At 40.3% G+C, this 18,850-nt stretch overlaps 1 protein-coding gene across 2 annotated transcripts in view; it reads left to right on the forward strand.

Annotated features, from left to right (window-relative positions):
• The window catches only part of AKAP6 (A-kinase anchoring protein 6), a 461,709-nt gene that overhangs the window by 200,731 nt on the left and 242,128 nt on the right, over positions 1-18,850 (forward strand). The window lies entirely within an intron of this gene.

Here is an 18,850-nt window from a genome sequence, read left to right on the forward strand (position 1 = left end):
TGATAAGCCTGATTCCTCAAAGAAGAAAAGATAAAGCTCAATGATCACTGCGCTGTGGCAGAGTATGTATCTTGTCTGGGCATAAGCTTGATGTGTCCCTGTTTGGTGCGGGAATCTCTGCTGATGTTGCTCACACCTCACTTGGCTCCTGATGAATGATGGGTCCCTTTGAGTGGAATGCAAAATAGTGTAGACCAGTAGCCGTGCACACACCAGTGCCTCAGGAACGCGTGAATGGAATGTTGCAGTTATCCTCACTGATTTTTGATTTGTTTGTTCTAACCCCAGAATAGCTTACCATTCCCAATGTTAACTCTCTGTAGAAATGGACCAGATGTTTCTAATTTTGGGGGGGATCTTTATTTTCTTTCAGTCTTTCTCCTTTGTGAGGTCCCTGGCTAATAACCCATGGTGCCTATACTGTCTACTGCCCATGGGCTCTGAGATGGGGAGTTGATATTTGGGGTAAATCTGTACTTTTCTCTTATTTATTTATTTTTTTGAAAGAATGAGAGTGGGGAAATGGGGGGGCAGATGGGAGGGGCAGAGAGGGAGAGACAGAGAGAGAGAATCTTAAGCAGGCTCCACGTTCAGCCCCGAGCCCAGTGTGGGTCTCAATCATGACCTGGGCCTAGATCAAGAGTCCGTTCTTTTAAGTGATGGAGCCACCCAGGCACCCCAAATCTCTACTTTTAGAATGGATTATTAGATGAAATCTTTGAGGACAGATGTGAAAATTCTCATCTGAGAATTTTCTCAGCTCCGGACTGAGCTCCATAATTTAAGCTCCAGTGATTTTAAGACACTAGATTAAGTATAGTACACATGGACAGGCTAACCTGGAGGAAGACAATGAAGGTGTTTAAAACTAAGGAAAAGTTAATGGTGATATGTAATAGTAACATATATTAATGATTATTTTTACTAAGAATTTATGTATCCAATTCTCACAACAACCCTAATATTAACCCCATTGTATGGATAAGGAGACTGAGGCTGAGAGAGACCAGACAGCCTGCCCTAGAGCCCAAACCATTAACTAAATGCTCCCATGTCTCAGTAAGGAAGAGATCAATATATACTACATGTAAATACTATGGTACTGGAAAAAAAATATGTCAGTGGAGCCAGGATTTACCTGGGAAATTCTTGTGAAGGGCCAAGCCTTCAGAGGAGTTTTGAAGGGAATGCCAGGATTAAGACAGGGAGAAGGTCAGTGGCTATTTCAGGCAGGAGGAGCATAAACCAGAACACAGGTGGATCTGGGAATGGGCATGTTTATTGGGGGTGGGGGCTCAGAGAGCTGTCCTGACTGGAAGGTCTGTGAACGGAGAGCAGCAAAAGTTCCCATACATGGAAGAGACCTGGTTGCTCCAAGGCCCCTAAGGCCAGTATGAGACAGTTAGAATGTGTTTCCTCAGCACCCTTGGCAGCTTCTCTGCAATTGACTGAATAAAATCCACGATAACTAATGCTTCTTGGGCTCTAATTTTGTGCTTGGCTCCAATATAAGAGCTTCACATGCCTTATTCTATTTAAGTCCTGGGGGGAGATAGGACTTTTTCAGATGAAGAGGTGAAGGCAGAACAAGCTTAGAAAACTTGCTTTAGGCCTCCCTGCTAGTAATTACATGGTAAGGGTTTGAACTCAGAGCCAAGCCAGCACACCGAAAGCAGTGTAGGTCACAGCCTTCGGTAGCCTTTCTGGAAGATTTAGTTGACAGTAACAGGAGGGAGGTCATGGCAGTTGTGATGGGGACCAGGGCAGAGGTAACTGGCCTGTGGCAGCCAGTCTAGGGGACTGCTCTGATGTACGACAGGCATGGGTGGGGAAGCTGCTGAAGGAAGAGGATCCAGAAAACTGGGTCTAAGTCTTGTTCCATCCTTAAAGCCTGGAGAGACCCATGGCTAGTCGTGTTTCATGCTGGGCCTTTTTTCTTCTTTTATAAATAGAGATCTTTAAAGCAGATCATGGCCACAATACCAGCTTCCAGTGGTAGCACGTTTTGTTTCCATTATTCTGCAAGGATGAAGCCAAGTGTCCAGCCTCTGAGGACTGGTGTATCTGTTTATAGAAGAAAGTGTTTGGATGGGTAGCTGGCTTGAGGTAGAGGTGAGGCAGTTAACTTAAAAAATCGGTACACTGATATTGATTATATGATAAAACTGTTAAGAGGAAGTGTCTCGTAGGCAACTGGAAATACCATCCTGGAGTTGGGATATGAAGTAAAGGCTAAATGAAGATTAAGCCCCTTGGTCAGTCCAGCCTCCCTTTATCACTTCAGTGGGGCAGCCGCCTACCCCCAGGTCAGTTCACCTTGGATATCACACTCTAGCTTTGATCTACCTATAGTGACCCAGAGAACCTATTCTACCTGCAAGTATAACATAATAAGAGAAGGTGTTACTTAACTTCTTCTTTGTATCAGGCATCTACTAGGCACTTTACCTGCAGTAATTTTCTCATAGGATTCTCAAACAGCCCTACAAGGTAGGTTTTATTATCCAAAATGGACCACTTCTCTCCTGCTTCCAGTGTTCCCATTCTGGTGCTAGCCTCCTAACTGGTCTCTCTGCTCCCATCCTATTCCTATTATAGTCTTTCTAGCACAGCAGCCAGAATGATCCTTTTGAAATATAAATCAGATCATATCAACCCTCAGCTCAAAACCCTACAACAGCCCCTGTTGCATTCAGAGGCCCTACATAGACTGTTCCCTTGACTTCCTCTCTGACCTGATTTCTACCTGCTCTTTATCATGCTCACTTCCCCGCCTTCCCACTGGCCTCTGCTGTTCCTAGAATAAGCTGGGCAGACCCATGCCTTTAGGATCTTTGTCAATTCCCTCTGCCTACACTCTTATAGATGCTCTCATTTCTAATTTTTTTAACCTCTTCTGAGCTTGCTGGAGTATTAACTTCTTAGGGAAGCCTACTCTGACCACCTTTTTAAAGATGTAACCTATGAGGTATGTGCGTGGCTCAGTCGTTTGGGTGTCTGCCCTTTGGTTTCTGCTCAGGTCATGATCTCAGGATTGTAAGATCAGCATTCTCTCTCTTTCCCCTCTGCCTCCCCTCATCTCTCTAAAATAAATATATCTTTAAAAAAATAAAGGGTATAGCCTGAACCCTTTTAATTTTTTCTACAGCTCTCACTGTATTCTGTCATTTTATATAATTCTGTTTGGTATGTTTATTGTTCTAGTATGTTTACTGTTTCCCCCTGCTGGAATGGGAGCTCTGTGAGGGAAGGAAGATTCATCTGTTTAGTTTGCTAATGACTCTAATGTACCTCTAACAGTGCCTGGCACATACTAAGTGCTCAGTCAAGACTATCAATAGAATGGGTGAATGAGTCCCTGTTTTAAAGTCTCTCCCTGCAGAGAGATGAAATCACTTTTTCTAGGGTAACCAGGTAATAAGTCGTGTGCTTCATGTGCTTTGCCCTTCCCACTAGATAGTCTTGAGAACAGATGAATCCCCTGACAGAGTGAGGACAGATGGAGAAGAGAAGACAGGTGGGAACTGAGACTCAAGCTGTTATGAGGAAGGAGTAAGGAAGAGGTCCACATGACAGAGAAGATTCTCGGGTGTTAAGTAAATGGGGGAGCAGGGGTCCAAGATGGATGTTAGCGTTGTTCTCTACAACAGGGAAATGGAGAAGAATAAGAACAAAGAAAAAGAAGCAACCTTAGATTTGGTTGAGATGGTCAATGAGGGCCTTAGAGAAAAATGGACTCAATGAAAGAGTGGAGGTAGAAGCTGGATTATAGTTTACTAAGAAGTGAGAGAATCATATATAGCTCAAGGAATTGGGTTGAGAAAGCAATACGAGGCAAAGGGTGAGAGTTGAAAGAAAAGTCCAATAAAAGTGTCACTTAGAAAAACATTAAAGCTTATTTGAAGGCAGAAAGAAAAAACTCAATAGAAAAGGAGATAGAGGTGGCTGGGCAAAATGTATACATATGGCACATGCTGAGACAAGACAGGAGGGAGCGTGGAACTCCCATGGGAAGAACGTTGGCCTAATATGAAAAAGTTATAAAATACTGAAGGATACATCCTGCTTCTGATTCCACCCCCACCAAATGGAGAGCGGTGTGTCTTCTCCTCCCTTCATGTACTAAGTTCTCCTGTCTTTTCTCAGAATGCAGGGTAGGAGGCATGTAAAAGCCCACTATCCCATTCGGGACTTTATGAGGCTGTGATAGAATCCCCAAGATAACACCTGAATGACAAGTGTCTGAGACACTTTTTAGGTTCCCCTCCCCTCACATTTGAGTCTTTCTTGTAATGGGCTGGTTTTATGAATGGGAAAAGATTTCTTTTTAATTTTTAATTTTTTCATTCTGTAGGAGAATTAATTTTTTTGAATACATAGTGTATTCACATGGCCTAAAAGCTTATATGTTTAAAAATGTCCAGAGGCTCCTGGGTGGTTCAGTCAGTGAAGCCTCTGCTTCTAGCTCCGGTCCTGTGGATCGAGTCCCACATCAGGCTCTCTGCTTAGCGGGGAGCCTGCTTCGCCTTCTTCCTATGCTGCTCCCCCTGCTTGTAATCTCTCGCTGTCTCCTATCAAATAAATAAATAAAATCTTTAAAATATAATTTATTAATTTTGGAGAGAAAGAGAGCATGCATGAGCAGTGGGGGTTGCGCAGAGGGAGAGGGAAACTCTTTCTCTCCCTTTTTCCCTGTCTTGGGCCTCCACCACATTGAAGGTGATCTCTGTTGTTTTAGTTTATATGTCCTGTAAGAAGTTCTTTACACATATACAAGCAAATGCAAACGTATTTATTAAGCAATATTTTTAAACCTGAGAAATAAGTCACAGCCTATTCTCCTCCTCAAATAAAAATTCCTCTGTTAACTCTATGAGTTCCTAAGGGACGTTCCTTTCCCAATATCTCGGTGGGAGTTAAGGGGGTTTTGCTCAAATATGGTTGATTTTCCCACAACCTGTTGTGTGGATGAAGTAATTGAACATCTCAGGTCTGAGTGTTCACCTCCAGTGCAGGCTTCTCAAGGCCTAAAATTAAAAGTGAAAAAATTAGTCAAACCATTGAGCTAGATCCATTTGTTGTGGAACATTCAAGAAATGAAGTAAAAGAAATGAAAAGAAAGGAGGAGAGGGCCTGTCTGGAGCAGATGAAATCCAACAGAATGATGAAAGATTAACTTAGTGGGTGGGTCTTATGTGGTATAAGTAATAGGGATTGGCAAACTATAACTTGCCTAGTGCCTAATTTTTAAAATAACATTTTCTTGGAACACAGCTATACTCTTCATCAGTGGCTGCTTTTGGGCTGCAATGACAGAATTGAGTTGTTGTGATGGAGACTGATGGTTTGCAAAGTGTGAAATATTTACAATCTGTTACAGAAAAAATTTGCTGACCCCTGCTCTAGAGTAAGGAAGAAGGAAGGGAAATGATTTTTCATCAGCATTTATTATGGACCAGGTTCTGATATAGGTTCTTTAATTTAATCCATATGACATCCCTATGGAAGAGCTATTGGTCTTGTTATTGGTCTTGTTTTACCGATGACAGGTCCGAGGCTCCATTGCTAATGACTTGGCCCGGGTCACACTGTTGCTAGTGTAAGAGCTGGGATTCCAACTGAGATGCCTGAACTGATTTGGTTTTCTCCTAAAGATATATTCCAGTGCCAGGAAAGTTAGACAGTAATCACATATGCAGGTCAAATCTAAAGGAAACCTACAAACCATTACTAGATTAGTAAATGAATAGTGTGATTTCTTCCTCACGACCTGAATAGAAATGTACTGCCTAGCGAGTAGCCACTTGTCCAAGGAGAGTGATTATTGATGCCAGATTAACAGCTGTGTGATTCTAAGGGGGGGGGGCTGGCAGAATGCACTGTAGCCTGGTGCCACCCCAGGGAAGCATCTCAGGAGATCTGTCCTTTGGGATATAGTGCAATGTCTACTTCTCACATTGCAGACTTCCTGCTCACATAAGTTCTCAAAGCTCATCCCGGAAGACATTGCTCTGTTAGATTGGACTCATTGGTACCAGGCTGATGGCTATGTGACATAGCTGATCCCTTTTCTCTCTAGCATCCAGTGTCTTCAAATACCAGATTATGGCATTGCCACTGAAATTGAGTGACTGAGCTGTTATGAGCATTTTATCTTTGGGGCATCTGTAACCTGATTTTAAAAACTTCTTTGGTGCCAGCAAAGGATGTCTTTGCACATAAGTTATTTCAGATTTAGTGCAGCAAATACTTAGCTGGGTACTTAGTCTTCATAACTAGGCCATGTAAAATCACAGTCAAGTCTATGGAGTGGCACAAAGTCGGCCACCATTGCTGCTGGGAACTGGTTGGTACCATCACGAGTAATGTGAAGGTAGAAGAGATTTGGTCCTGGGATTAACTTGGCACTGATTTCTTTTTCCAAGAGGTAAAATGGGTCCACATAGAAACTGTCCTAGCTTTTACCCTCATTTTGACTGTCTGTTGATGTACCAATGATACCACGCTGATGATGGCAATCATTAAAGAAATAGCATGTTGTCCTGAGTTCTTTTTCTTTCCTTTTCTTTTTTTTCATTGTGGTAAGAGCCACATAGTGCAAAATTTGTCATTTTAACTGTTTTTAAGTATACAGTTCATTAGTGCAAAGTATAGTCACATTGTTGGGCGTGCCTGTGTGGCTCAGTTTATTAAGTGTCTGATCCTTGATTTCAGCTCAGGTTGTGATCTCAGGGTTGTGAGATCGAGCCCTGCGTTGATCTCCACACTGGGTGTGGAGCCTGCTTAAGATTCTTTCTCTCTTTCTCCCTCTGCCCCTCCCATACCTTCTCACGCACACATGCTCTCTCTCTTAAAGAAGTATATTCACATTGTTGTGAATCAGATCTCCCGACCTTTTCCAGTCTGAAACTCTGTATGCACTAAACAGAAACTTGCCTTTCCTCCTCACTCAGTCCTGGTAGCCACCAGTCTTCTCTCTGTTTCTATGAATTTGACTACTTCAGGCACCTCATGTAGGTAGAACTATACAGTATTTGTTTTTTTGTGACTTGTTTATTTCACATAATGTAATGTCCTCAAGGTTCATCCATGTTGTAGCTTGTGACAGGATCTTCCTTTTTAAGGCTGGGTAATAATGCATTGTGTGTCTATATTATATTTTGTTTTTCTGTTCATCTGTGCATGGATATTTGGCTTGCTTCCACCTTTTGGCTATTGTGAATAGCCCTGTTATGAACATGGGTGTTCTCTTTGAAACTTTTGAAACTCAACTCTCAATTCTTTTGGCTATATATCCAGAAATAGGATCACTGGATCACATGGTAGTTCTACTTTTCATGTTTTGAGGAACCTTCATACCATTTCCCATAGCAGTTGCTTCATTTATAATCACACAAATAATGTACAAGAGTTCCAATTTCTCCACATACTTGCTGACCTTTTTTTTTTAAATAGTAGCCATCCTAATGGGTGGGAGATAGTATCTCTTTGTGGTTGTGATTTATATTTCTCTGATGATTAGTCATGTTGAGGCATCTTTTCATTTGTTGGCCATTTGTAAATCATCTCTGGAGGAATATCTATTCAAGTTCTTTGTCCATTTTTAATTGGGCTATTTGTTTTGCTGTTCAGCTATAGGAGTTCCTTGTGTATTCTGGATATTAACCCTTTATCATATATATGATTTGAAAAGATTTTCTCCCATTCTGTAGGTTGCCTTTTCATTCTCTTGAATGGGTACTTTGAGGCACAAAAGTTTTTAAGTATGATGTAGTCCCGTTTTTCTATTTTCCTTTTGTTTCCTATGCTTTTGGTGGTATATCTAAGAAATCATTGCCAAGTTCAATGTCATGAAGATTTTCCTCTATGTTTTTGTAGGAGTTTTATAGTTTTAGGTCTTTGGGTTCTCTTTTATTTTATCTCAATGTTATTACCTCTTATCTTTTAAGGATCTCACACAGGCTTTCTTGTAAGATAGAACATAGCTTCATAGCTAAAGCCAAGTCACCTTCTGGGATTTGTCCTTTAAATAAAAAACACTTGGAGTCATTCTTTTTACAAAGGCTTATCTGGGCATTATTTATTTGATTTGAGATTTGAGTAGGTCTCATTTGAAATACGGCTTTGTCTTTCTTTAATCATCCCCAGAATAACTTACCATCTACTATATAGTCAAGGTCTACCATAAATTCTCTTCTCCCTCACTTTTGATATTTCTTTTAGTCTGCCCATGTACCAGTGTTCCTAGAGTTGGTAGAGTAGTACTTTCTTCTTAGGTGTTGATAATAATCTCCTAAGAGCATCTTATCAGATAGGAAGCATTTAAGGTATTTGGATTCCACTGTTTTTCACTGCTATTTCATTTTGTATGTGCCTTTCCTTTATGATAACTTTTTCCTTCAGTTGCTAGTCTTCCTCTTGTCCCCGATTTCCTTCTCTTCCCTAAATCTTCTCTCCTGTTCCTTTTTCTTTAATTTTTTTCTGGACCAGAGAGTTTTCACTTTCTGGCTCTGTTTTCTCTTTTTCTTTCCCCAAGAGTATCTTCTACTTTCTCCTTCTAATATTGTCCTAGACATTCACAGATTCCAAATATGAGAGTACTATGAGTTGACTCTTTACCACCATTCACTCTCGAATGTGTTTCTTTTAATGCACTGCTTAGTCTTAGAAATATGTATGTAGAGAATTGAGGAATTGTTTAGATGCAAGAATAAAGAAAATGAGAATTAAGTTTAAATATTAAGGAAAAAAAATTCTGAAAGAATTGGGAAGACTCAGCTTTGTAATTAAAATTGGGAGATTCAGAAGTCCGAAAAGATCACAAATTGAAGATGTATTGATAGTACAGATGATTAGTCAACAAAAGGTTAATATAATAGAATGGTGTAGGAACTCTGTATAGTTTTCTTTATTTATACCATGCACAATCTAAATATTTGTCTTAGATTCTGGACTTAGAGTTTGACAGAGCTGTGAAAACATAATTCAGGGCTCTGTGCTTATTACATAAGATAATACATGGTAAATACCACGTGGAAACTCATACACTGGGAGACCAGAGGAAGGAAGAGGATAACAAGTATATCTAGACCAAGCATCACAGAAGAGGGGCTACTTGAGCTGGGTCTTGAATGGTGGATAAAATTTAGATAGAGATGAGGAGGTGGAAGGTTAATGACAGAAACTTTGGCATAAGCCAAGGTTGAGGGCAAGAGTATTTAAAGTATATCTTGGGAAAGAGTAAAGAGAGATGCTTGGTGTTTGGGGTATATGTGAAATACTATAAACAAAGAGACCCGAATATAATAAGACGGAAGGATTTTTTTTCTTTTTTCTTTTTTATAACAGCAGGTAGGTAGACAGTCCAGGAAAGAAGCCATCAAAGGACCCAGGACCCTTTTTGTTGTTGCTCTTCTGTGGCTTACCCATTCTGTCAGCATTCCAGTTTACCAGAGAAGGGACATGGAATGCAGCCAGCTTTCTTCTCACAGATCTGACCTGGAAGTTGCATACTAACTGCAGAGGAGTTTGGGAAATGAGCCTCTAGACTAGGAACATTGGGAGGCAGACATCTGCTTAGAGTAGTTTGTTGTAGGGCTAAAGTATGATGGACTTTGAATTCCAAGTGTTTGCATGGTACAAACACAAAATAAATACCTGCTCCAAAATCTGTGAGTGAAAGAATGAGTGAGCGAGGGCGGGAGTGAATGTTTTGTTCTATTTGAACTTTATCCTCTAGACCAGAAGCCACCCTGTGTGGCAAGATCCTTCAAGTCTTAGAACAGTAGAAAATCTGGGTTTTATGTAACCTCTCCCAATTTTTAAAATGTTGGGTCTGAACAATTTTAAAACAGGCCAAGTAAAAACACATATGTAAGATAGACTTGGCCTTCAAGTCACCAGTTTGCAGTCTTTGTGAAAATGAGAAATCCTTAAAATTTTTGGCCCAGAGAATTGGTATGGTTTAAGAAGGTTCATCTGCTTGTGGCACACTTGCCTTGATACGCCACTTGCAAAGTGGTTCTCTGTTGTGGATGCTTATTATCATTACTGGAGAGATTTGAAAAAAAAATCCCAACCTCCGGGTCCACCCCAGACTAACTAAATCAGGATCGCAACAGGCGGGTAATTTTAAGAGCTCCTCAAACAATTAGGATGTGCAGTCAAGGTTGGGAGTTCGGGCCCGAAGGCTAATTTTGAAGGTTATTACAAATAGCCTGGTCATGTAAAAGGATTTGAACTGTGTGGCTTTGGAAGCCGCTGAGGAAATAAAGAGACAGAGGTGGGAGATGTTATAAAGGACAAATCAGTGAAAATGTTTGGCTTCTTAAAGGGAGTGGAGGAAAAGGATCTAAAGAGTTGAGATTTCAAGCTGAGTTTGGGGCTGAGAGATGGAAAGGAGTTTAACAAGTGGTTCCAAGGTACATATGAAATTAAGATACACAGTGGGTGAATGGGGCAAAGGTAAATGTTATCTTATATGCAAACTCTGTTGCCCAAATCCAAATTGAGAATATAACAACATTAAAGATCAAGCCACATTTTTTTTTTTTAAGGATAATAATCTTTTGTGTATATTTTGTCACAATGCCAGGAAAAACCTGTGCGTTAACATTGCCAGTGGATTCGTTGAGACACTATGCCAAGGTCATTGCTCAAGGTTGGTAGAAAAGAACTGTGGGGATCCAGAACAAATTCCTTTCCTGGTTCGTACATTAGGAATGTTTCAGTCCTGCATCGCTTTGGTTTCTGCAGAGCTTTAAAGGGTTTGAGGCTTTATCACGATGATGTAGCGCCACCGTGAGGCTATATTCGGTTACTGCATCTAGTTTTTGGCCTCTAATATACATAAAGAGGTGCAGTTTTTTGGTTTATAGTTTCACACATTAAACGAAAGTAGTTCTTTGTTATTTTCTTAGCATGGAAGGGTTATGATTAAATAATATCTTGTTGTGTCAAGATAGTTAAAGTGCCTAACTACATTTTGCAGGAAGTATTTCTGTGATGATGAAAATCAAGTGTTGCATTTTTTTTTTTTTTTATTCAACTAAAAAAGTTCCTGGAATATTAGTGAATTCTTCTCTATCCTTAAGCCTGAAGTCATGCCCCTGGATTTCTTTGGAAAGGTAACAAAACAAAACAAAATCTTGATATTTATGGCCCACTTACAAAATGTTTAGGCAAGGTACTAAAAGGTTTATTCATTCAACACATCATTGCGTATTAATTCTCAAGAAGAAAAATCCCTCTTTGAAACAGACGCTCTTCCGTTGTATCTCCAATTTACCAGTGAGGACAGAGAGTCATAAAGAAGTCGCTCATTTACTCAAGGGTATAGTGCTTGCAGGCAGGAAGTTTGGCTCAGTTTACAACCCCCCACCTTTTTAATTATGAAAACTTGGATAAGCCTTTAAAAGTTTTGTGTTTAATCTCCTAATATTTAAAATGGAATATTAATTAATTAGTTATCATTGCTGTTGCATAGATTATTCTGTGGAAAAGAACAAAGGGTCACTGTAAACGCTAAAGGCTACATAAATACTAGTCTTGTCATTTGTGTGATTTCGTCTATGAATCCAGGTAATCAGCATCAGCTTTAGTAGGAAGAACAAGAATAAGAATCTTTATTCTGCCACTAAGTAGCATGGTCACCTTGGAAATTTAACTTCTCAAGCCTCAGTTTTGAAAAGTAAATGTTCATAAAAAAGGTGAGGTGGTTGGTTGACCTGCAAGATACTTCTTAGTTTTGAGATTGCATGGGATTGATTATGACGCGATAGGACTGAGCAGCTGTTTCTCAGTAAAGTACACAGTGGAGGGTATCCCTTCCACATGGCTGGCTTTCTGTTCCTCGGGATGCTGGGTGACTGGCCCTCCAAAGATCCTAATAGTAAGTGAAGGGGAGACCATGGCATCAGTGAGCCTGAAGGTATGTCGGTATTCCTGCTGCCGTCCCAGCACTGTGATATGACAAGAACCAGACATCCTACAGGAATCTGGGGCCGGGCTAGAGTTTGTAAGATGGCAAGAGACCAAGGACAATGGTGATAGTAAACAAGCAAGTAACCCAGTAAGAATTAGATAGGGATTAGCCTCAAATTATAGCAAATGAGGTCAGCTAAATGAAGCAGATAGGAAACATTCACCTTGGCAGACTCGCTATTGTGATGTCTTAAAATTACCTGTCAGCACTGCTTTTCTGCTGTTCAGACAGCATGGGGAAAAAATCATTCCAAGAGTGTGGGTTCTGTGTCAAGGTCACTCATGATGTCAGACTGTGGCTGAGGCTGTGGATATGACTATATAAAGACGATTGGCCTGAATTTTGCATGGCAAATAAGCAACTTTATCCAGGAAAGATGCTGCCTGTAAGCTCAGGACCATGTGCTTTCCGTCTCTCATTTTGATTCAGTCATGTGCACTACTTTTTGAGAAGCGAGTGGCTTTACCATTTGCCTTCATTATTTATCTAGGAATAAAGGAAGCTGTTGGTATTTTCTTTTTTAATGCTCTGGAGAGGTGCCGCTCAGAGGTGGTGCTCTGGTATTTCTGATTGGTCTGGAGACTTTATTCAGCACAACAACACTTGAAAGTTGTGTGTGTGTGTGTGAGAGAGAGAGAGAGAGAGAAAGAGAGAGAGAGAGAGGGGCAAACAGAGAGAGGAAGGTGTATGTCACAATTGACAATCTGGTATTCCCTTTATTTTCTACTAGATACAGCCCATTACCTTATAGAAGTAAAGCTGATAAGTTGAATTAACAAAAGTATTTTTGTTTTGTTTTCTTTATTTTCTATACCAAAGGGAAGACTGTTTGTACCCTTCTAAAACAAAGTCTAATTAAAGCCCTTTTCCTTATCCTAGACTTACTACATCTTTGGTTTTATATTGTTTGGTGCATGCCCTTGTATTCAAGAGACTGTTGACCAGGGCCTTCTTCATAGGATACAGGACTCATGAAAAATTACATTGTGCCCATTCCTCTTTTTGGAGACACATTTATATGAGGGAAGTTGAGCTGGCAAGAACTCCAAGAGTAGTAGTAGCCTTGCTCAAGGTGTCAAAAAAGAGGAATATTCAGCAAAGTAATAGAACTATTTGGCAACAGAGCAGGTGCATTTGGTGGGAAGAGAGTTCTGGAACCCTCCGTAGTAATGGGGTGGGGGCTTCTGTGGTGCTAGATGGCAGCAGAGTAGAGTAGCTAAGAATATGAGGTTGTCTCCACCAAGTGGCTTGGCCTTGTCCCAGTTTCCTCCTCCTAGGGTTAAAAGTGTTCTCTTCCACATAAAAGCTGGGACTGTTAAATGTGTTAAAAAGGTGTAAAGAGGCGAGATTAGCGCCTGCTCTGTAGTACCCATTCAAAAAATGTTAGCTCCTGTGACTGTTGTTGTTACTAAGTAGCGGCCTCCCCCATATAGGCCACTCTGATGCAAACTGGCTCCTGCCTCTGTACAGCCTCACTAACTGCGTGGTGTACCGCAGCAGTCTTTTAGCTGGGTTCTCTGGTCTTAGCCCTACATTCTGCCTTTGGGGATCAAATGTCACCACCCTGTTTTCCCTTCTCACTTTCAGCTGTCTTGGTCATTATGACGCTTCAGACCCCAACCCACGATGATTAAGACCTTTTCTCCCTCTTCTTGGGAACTGTGCTGGTTGCCCTAGATTTTTACATCTCTCTTCTCTGTGAGACTCTGGGCCTCCCGTCTTGACAGATGATTCTTATATTGTATTAGATAATTCTTCTCTAATTGGCCCAATAATTTTAGTTAATGCACTTCTTGACATTTTAGGAAGTTTGTGTAGGGGAATTTATACTATGTATTCAGACAAATAAAAACAAGCTTCTAGTTTATAATATTGTCACACAACAACCTTATAAATAATATGTACTAATTTATTTATAATTTGTATTTATACATATTTATACTATTTATTTATAATTATGTGCTTATAAATAACAATTCCCACAGCACTCTTTAATCAGAGGGAGGGTCATTATAATATATTACAGGAAGAAAAAGGAAGGGCCTCCAGGAGGTTGAGAATTATCCCTCAAAGCCCTGATTGTCAAAGATGGAAAGATTAAGAAAGTATCTTGGAAAGGCAGTAATAGGTTGGGGTCCTCTGTTGGGAAGGAGACATTTGAGCTCAATCTTGAAGGACAGACATGGCAAGTGGAGCGGGAGACACTGGGAGAGTGTGTGAAGGTCAGCAAGATGAGTTTCCTTTCTAACTAGAAGAGAGAAGGTGAATCATATGAACATGTATAGCTTTGAGGGAGGCTCTCTATGCAAGAGCCACAGATGTGAGCAGTCAGAAAGGCGTGAGAAATTGTTGAGCTCGGTACCCTCATTTTGCAAACAAGACCTGCATCCCCCAGTCCAGAGTACTTCTATGAGAACCTCCTGTCTCCTGGTTATACCAGATCTTGCAAGCTTGTCGCAAAGGGGCAGCAAGTACCTTTTTCAGAGATCAACGCTAACATGTTCCTAGTGCCTCATGGCTGTCGGCTTTTTATTGTTGTAGCCCTCAGAGACTTTGAAGCCGATTCTCCTTCTCTGAATTTGGTGTGTTTCCCAGTTGATTTTAAGATAGGGCCAGGGTTGAGAATCACTAAGACAGGCACGGAATTGTCTTCTGGAGTGAAGCAAGTTGAATGCTTTGCACTCGGCGTGTCCTAGTTAGATATGCCCCTATACACTGTCCCTAGGTTCTCTTATCCATGCTTATGGCCTCCAGCACCAGCTGTATGCTGCCTCCTTTCTTGTTCCACACCTCACCTGAGTTCAGAATGCCAGCTCATATCTAATACTATGCTCATCATCTGCCTGTAAGCGGTTTCTTCCTTCTGAATTTTTTACTGCATCTTTCAGAGAATGGTACCTCCAAGTAACATGAAGTTGGCAGTCATTTTGGATTCTAACAAATTTCTCCTCCCTCACATCCAGTTGGTCCTGTCCATTGTAACTTGTCTCTCTCTGTGGCCTCTCACAGTTCCTCCATGTCCCACGGCTGCTGCCCGAGTCCAGCCCTCACCAGCTACTTCAGGGTATAGTGTAGCAGCCTTTTAACTGGCTTCTCTGGTCTCAACCTTCCACTCAGCCATCCACTCTCTCCACTGCTTCAGAAATCCAGTGACCACCACCTTATCCTCAGGATAAAGTCCTGACTCCAGAGTATGTTCTGTGTGGTCTGGTCCTTGTCAGACTGTCCAATCTCATTTCCCAGTTTTTCCCTCTCTGCCTCTGGAGTGTGAGCCATGCTCAGCTACTCAGTGTTCTCAGAATGAGCTGTCCTCTCTCAGATTTTATCTGCCAGGAATGTTTTTCTCTTTTCCTCCCAGTGCCCTTTTATTTCTTTTTTTCTGAATCATTTACACGTATCTTTCATGGCTCAGCTTAGTTGTGATTTCCTCCTAGAAGCCCTCCCTGATGCCCCAAGACTGAGATAAATGTCTTTCCATTGACTCCTAAACATTGGGGTCATCTACAGCAGAGGTTCCCAAGATCCTTTCAGCAGACCCACAAGATCAACTATTTTCAGTTAATACTGAAATGATGTTTGCCTTTTTCACTCTCATACTGTGTATTGTAGAGTTTTCCAGAGGCTATACGACATATGATATTTCAGTAGATTAAATGCAGAAGTAGAAAATGGGAATCCAGCTGTCTGTATCATGCCAGACGTTAACCAGATTTGCATACAGCTAACATTTTGAAAACACAGTTATTTTTCATAACAGTGTGTTATGTTAACGTGTGTAATAGATTATTTTAAGGGATTAATAAATATTTTTTAAATTTCTAAAATGAATATTTATGGTTATAAACCAACAGAAACAAAAGTTCTTTGGGGCCCTTAATAATTCCTTATAGTGTAAAGGAGTTCTAAAAGTTTGGCAACTGCTGATCTATGTTATCACACATATCACACTTTATATTACTGTGCTCTGAATTCTGTAAGAGAGGAGTCTGTGTTGTTTATATATTTGAGTTCCAGGCCTGAATACAATTTCTGATACACAGTAAGCTCTCAATATTTTTTGAGTAAAGAACCTAATACACATGTGCACATGTATATGTATGTACACTTAGAGTTTGAACAAAAGACAATTTAGTCTTTACTTGACCTCACTTAATGCTACCCAATTTAGATAGTATATACAATTAACCAAATCAATACTACTCTGAAATTTTGTGCTAGTTTTAAAAGCTCTATTTCTGTCCTTTTTTTTTTTTTTTTTTGAGTTCTAAGAATTTTGTCGGAAAGATGTCTCTGAAAACTTAAAAATTCAAGCTCTGTTTTGAATACACAGCCCCTGAGTTCTTCTGACTTGACTACCTACTGGATGCGGGTTATCAGTCGAGTACTTAACCTTGCAGAGCCTCAGTTTCCTCACCTGTAAAATGGGGAGCATTGAACTAAATGGGTTCTAAGGGCCTTTTGTAGACTTGTTAACGCAAACTTTTCTCCTTTCCAATCACATGCATTTAGATAATACTGTTTTCTGCCTTCTTGGCTCTAATGATAGGGTAGTGGCTGAATTTCTATTCTTTCCTGACTCACCACCCTGAAATTCTTTGGTAGAAAGGTGGCAATTTTATTCTTTTTAAAAATTTATGACTGAAGTATGTAAAGGACATACAATGTTATATTAGTTTCAGGTGTACAATATAGTGATTCAGCAACTCTGTACATTACTGCTCAATGCTCACCAAGATAAATATAGTCAGCGTTGTCACCATACAACATTGTTGCATATTGTTGACTATAATCCCTGTGCTGGCTTTTTGTCTCCATGACTTATTATTATTATTTTTTTTTTTAGTTGAAGGATAGTTGACACACAATATTACATTAGTTTCTGGTGTACAGCACAGTGATTCAACCAGTCCATACCTAATTACGCTCTGCTCACCACAAGTGTAGCTCCCATCTGTCACCATACAATGCTTTATAATACTATTGACTCTATTTCCTGTGCTGTACCTTTCATCCCTGTGACCTATTCATTCCATAAATAGAAGTAATAAATGTTATCTCCCATTCCCCTTCACTCATTTTGCCCAGGCACCCAACCCTTTTCCTCTGGCAACCACCAGTTTGTTCTCTGTATTTATGGGTCTGTTTTTGGTTTGTTTGTTTGTTTGTTTGTTAATTTTACATATGAGTGAAGTCATATGATATTTGTCTTTCTCTGTCTGAGTTATTTTACTTAGCATAATGCCCCCAACATCCATCCATGTTGTCACAAATGCCCCCTCCATTATGCATGTTGTCAGCCTTTTTATGGCTGAGGGATAGTCTTAGATATACATATATGTACCACATCTCCTTTAACTGTTCATCTATTGGTGAACACTTGGGTTGTTTCCTATCTTGGCTATTGTAAATAATGTTACAATAAACAAATAAACATAGAGGTACATACCTCTTTTTGAATTAGTTTTTTTGTTTTCTTTGGGTAAATACCCAAAGAATCAGTAGTGGAATTACTGGTTTATATGGTATTTCTAATTTTAATATTTTTAATTAAAGATTTTATTCATTTATTTGACGGAGAGAGACACAGTGAGAGAGGGGACACAAGTAGGGGGAATGGGAGAAGGAGAAGCAGGCTTCCCACAGAGCAGGGAACTTGATGCGGGCTCCATCCGAGGACCCTGGGATCATGACCTGAACTGAAGGCAGACATTTAATGACTGAGACACCCAGGTGCCGTCTAATTTTAATTTTTTGAGGAAATTTCATTCTGTTTCCCACAGTGGTTGCACCAATTTGCATTCCTACCAGTAGGATTCCCTTTTCTCCACATCTTCACCAACACTTGTTATTTCTTGTCTTTTTGATACTAGCCCTTCTGACTTGGGGTGAAGCGATATTGCTTGTGGTTTTGATTTGCATTTCCTTGTTAGTAATGTTGAGCATCTTTTCCTGTGTCTGTTGATCATATGTATTTCTTCTTTGGAAAATGTCTACGTAGGTCTGCTGCCTGTTTTTAATTCAGATTGTTTGGTTTTTTGGTGTTGAATTCTCTAAGTTCTTTATATATTTTGGATATTAATCAAGCATATATCATAAACACTCCCCTCTTGCTACATGCGTTCTTGTTCTAGATATTTGATTTGCAAGGAGGTCTCACTCATCCGGAAAGTAGTTAGAACTAATCTAAATATAGGATTATAATACCATTTTCAACTCTGTACTTCAGTGCCAAAGAACAGTCCCTTTTTGAGCAGCCTCAAAACTTTATGGACATGTCAGGAAATGTTTATTAAAAGTGATTAGTTAGCTCCAATTAATTAGGTCAGGGGAGACTGAAAGCTGTAGAGCAAAGAAAGACGAACAGGGAAAGAGGAGAGGAGAGGAAGGGAGGGGAATAGCATGAAGGAAAGAGGACAGGACGCCAAAAGAAGGGGAGGGCTAGGAGAAGAGGAAAGAGAAGAAAAAGGCAAAGGACAGACAGTGATCAAGAAAGCAGGAGAAAAAGGGAGACTGAAAAGAGAGAGCACAGAGCGTGGGGACTCGTCTAGAGTGGAGGCAACTGTGATAGGACTGGGTGAAGCTGCGTCGCACCTCCTGGGCTCCTCACAGCAGTTTGGGAAACAAGAATGGGCCACAGTGGACGTTACTGTCCTTTGTTTTTCTTTCTGGAAACCTCATAGGAATACCTCTGCTGAGAAAGGCAGTGTAGGAGCTCAGAGCTTCGGCTCTGGAACAAAACTACTTAATATCTGTTCAGTGGCTTTATGACCTTGAATAAATTACATAACTCCTTTAGGCTTCAGCCTCTTCATCTGTACAAGAGGGAAATTCGTGAAGACTAAATGACTACATAAGTTATTAGAGGAA

This window comes from Mustela nigripes, chromosome 13, assembly GCF_022355385.1.
Source record: "Mustela nigripes isolate SB6536 chromosome 13, MUSNIG.SB6536, whole genome shotgun sequence".
NCBI lineage: Eukaryota > Metazoa > Chordata > Mammalia > Carnivora > Mustelidae > Mustela > Mustela nigripes.